Source organism: Oncorhynchus masou, unplaced genomic scaffold (assembly GCF_036934945.1).
Source record: "Oncorhynchus masou masou isolate Uvic2021 unplaced genomic scaffold, UVic_Omas_1.1 unplaced_scaffold_1568, whole genome shotgun sequence".
In the NCBI taxonomy this organism is placed as follows: domain Eukaryota; kingdom Metazoa; phylum Chordata; class Actinopteri; order Salmoniformes; family Salmonidae; genus Oncorhynchus; species Oncorhynchus masou.
In genome coordinates, this window is record NW_027005741.1 from 131,319 (window position 1) to 134,623 (window position 3,305).

The 3,305-nt window shown below is 43.3% G+C and overlaps 1 long non-coding RNA gene across 1 annotated transcript; it reads right to left on the reverse strand.

The window, feature by feature from the left end:
* Positions 1-305: 305 nt before the first annotated feature.
* Positions 306-2,654, reverse strand: LOC135531266 (uncharacterized). The gene is made up of 2 exons (XR_010453984.1): positions 2,495-2,654; positions 306-1,018 (listed from the first exon to the last, which is right to left on the reverse strand). It is a non-coding gene; the product is annotated as an uncharacterized LOC135531266 (long non-coding RNA).
* Positions 2,655-3,305: the final 651 nt, after the last annotated feature.

A 3,305-nucleotide genomic window follows, 5' to 3' on the forward strand; every position in this document is an offset into this window, starting at 1 on the left:
ACTAGAGTCCTGTTACTATACTGTGGTACTGTATAGACTAGAGTCCTGCTACTATACTGTGGTACTGTATAGACTAGAGTCCTGTCCAGGGGAAGTACTTGTACATCAAGCTGCCTCACACTACAGAAACAGGAAATAGGCTCCTGCTACTATGAGCCATTTTGGACAAGATATGCCATGTGCAAGGCTATGTACCTACTTATATAATTTACATTTAGCAATATCCAAATAATATAATGAACAACAGAGGGTTTATATTGTATCAAATTAATCAAAGCTCAAAGAAAACGAAATACACATCTACAAATATTTAATCTGATTTTATGTCTCGAGATGAAAAAACAGGCCTATTTTTTAGAATTATTTCATTTAAACAATATGATTTCATTTGGCATGAACATAAAACACAAATTCTCAGGTCAAAAACACAAGTCAGAACACAGCCTCTCTATTCTCTCATGAGATTTCAGGTCCTCTGCCCGGGAAAATGTCTTTCCACAATTAGAGCAGTGATATGTCTTTTCCTGTGTATGTATCCTCTGATGTGATTTCAGGCTCGCTAACTGAGTAAAACTCCTTCCACAGTGGGAGCATTGGTAGGGATTTTCTCCTGTGTGTATTCTCTCATGCCATTTCAGGCCTTCTAACCACCTAAAACTATTTTCACAGTGGGAACAGCGGTAGGGCTTTTCTCCTGTGTGTATTCTCTCATGCCTTTTCAGGCCTTGTAACCACCTAAATGTCATTCCACATTGGGAGCAGTGGTAAGGCTTCTCTTCAGAGTGCGTTCTCTTGTGTATTTTCAGGTTCTCTAACTCTTTAAAACTCTTTTCACACTGGGAGCATTGAAAAGCATTTTCTCCTGTGTGTATCCTCTCATGCTCTTTTAGGTTCCGTGACTTAGTGAAACTCTTTCCACAGTGGGAGCAGTGGTGTGGTCTTGCTGGTTTGGACGTCTCTGGCTCTGGTTCCCCTGAAGGACTCTTCCCACTGTCAGAGTGAGAGTCTGGTCTCTCTCCTGCCAAAGACAGAGCATTTAGTTAAATACTAAACAAAGACCTAAATGAAATCGCCACATCATAAAACTGTCTTCCTATGAGGTTTAATTTAGACTGGGCCCCTCAATAACCTGAGGCCAGAACTGCAACAGTTTCCCCTGTGTTTCAAGAATGGTCCACCACCCAAAGGACATCCAGTCAATTTGACATTTACATTTGAGTGATTTAGCAGACTCTCTTATCCAGCTCCACTACAGTAGTGAGTCATTTAGCAGACTCTCTGATCCAGAGAAACTACAGTAGTGAGTCATTTAGACTCTCTTATCCAGAGTCACTACAGTAGTGAGTCATTTAGCAGACTCTCTGATCCAGAGTCACTACAGTAGTGAGTCATTTAGCAGACTCTCTTATCCAGAGCCACTACAGTAGTGAGTCATTTAGCAGACTCTCTGATCCAGAGTCACTACAGTAGTGAGTCATTTAGCAGACCCTCTTATCCAGAGCCACTTACAGTTAGTGCATTCATAGCTAGGTGGGACTACCACATATCACAAGTATTTGAAGTACACTTTTCCTCAATAAAGTAGCTATCAGCAAAGTCAGGGAGAGGGGGGGGGGGTCAAGCGCAATTGTGTTGGTTCAGGATTTATAAAATAATTATAATACATTTGGGGATGAGGAATATTATTATTATTGTTTGTTTGTTGTACTTTTTACACATTTTTCTCCCCAATTTTGTGATTTCCAATTGGTAGTTATAGTCTTGTCCCATCACTGCAACTCCCGTACGAACTCGGAAGAAGCGAAAGTTCGATAGCCTCCGAAACACGACCCCGCCAAAGCCGCTTAACCCGGAATGCAGCTGCACCAATGGTGTCGGAGGAAAACACTGTTCAACTGGCGACCAGAGTCAGCATGCAGGCGCCTGGGTCCACCACAAGGAGTCGCTAGAGCACCATGGGACAATAAAATCCTGGCTGGCCAAACTCTCCCCTAACCCGGACGACGCTGGGCCAATTGTGCGCCGTCGTCATGGGTCTCCCGGTGACACAGCCTGGGATCGAAACCGGGGCTCTAGTGATTGCCTCAAGCACTGCAATGCCTTAGACCGCTGCTCTACTAAGGTCCTATGCTAAATAATTACAACCGTTGTCTGCCCAGTTGATAATGACTTGCTGAAACTACAAACTACATACAATGCCTTCAGAAAGTATTCACACCCCTTGACTTATTACACACAAAAAATGTGTGGCTACATCTCAGACTGCTATGGAATGTTGAGTGGAAGCTTTACGTCATGTGGAATGACTAGCTAGTTTAGTCCAGGGCTGGACGGAATGGAAGGTATAAGGTCTGATGTGATTGGGTGCTGCTAAAATTGATTCATAGTTTTGGTTGGTTGGTTCAGCATTGTAATTCTATGGTTGCGCGTCCTTACTAAATATTGACAGGAGCGCTACAATAACAAAATCACCGCTGTTTAACATGGTACTTACTGTATGTGCCGGTGTTCATTAGATCTCCAGCCTGTTCTTCCTCTTCTTCCAATGTGACCGTCATCTCCGCCACGCCAAAACAGTCTTCCTCTTCTTTCACTGCGACAGTCATCTCCCTCACGCCAAAACAGTCTTCCTCTTCTTTCACTGCGACAGTCATCTCCCCTCTTCAACCCCCAAAACTCCATCCTCCTCTTCTTTCACAGTAACATCATCCTCTTCTTCTTTCACTCTGTAAGCTTCTTCCTCTTTTTCTTTCACTGGTAGAGCCTCCTCTTCCTCCTCTTTTAAGAGAGTTCCTTTCTCCATCCAACAGACCTCCTCTTTAGCAGGGGGAGTAGCTTCGTGAACTAATGGTCGGGGACGTTAGCTAGCTAGTTAGCATTAGCGACGAGACTAGTGCTAACTTAACCAGCCAGCTAGCTGACTAACAACGTCAATATGAAATTAAATGGGGTAGCTGAATGTGTTCTTTTTACGTGTAGAAGTGTATTTAAAACATAGCGGCATATAAACAACGAAATTGTCCCAAAGATCTTAAATGTTCCGACTTTGTTGTCAAGCGAGCTACCGAGATGGCTGCAGTTGTTGAAGAAGCGTTCCGTCCACTAGATTATACGTCACAGTAGCAGCGTGGCCTAAAATACACATATCGCCATCCGCTGTCTGGAGTGGGTAAAGCAGTTGAGTAAAATGTTTTGGGGGGGAAATGTTTCTCGACCATTAAATAATATACCGTGTCAACAACACAACCAGTCTTATACAATGGGTGGGGTGAAAAATGACATCTGAACTGAGCTTTTCGTCTATT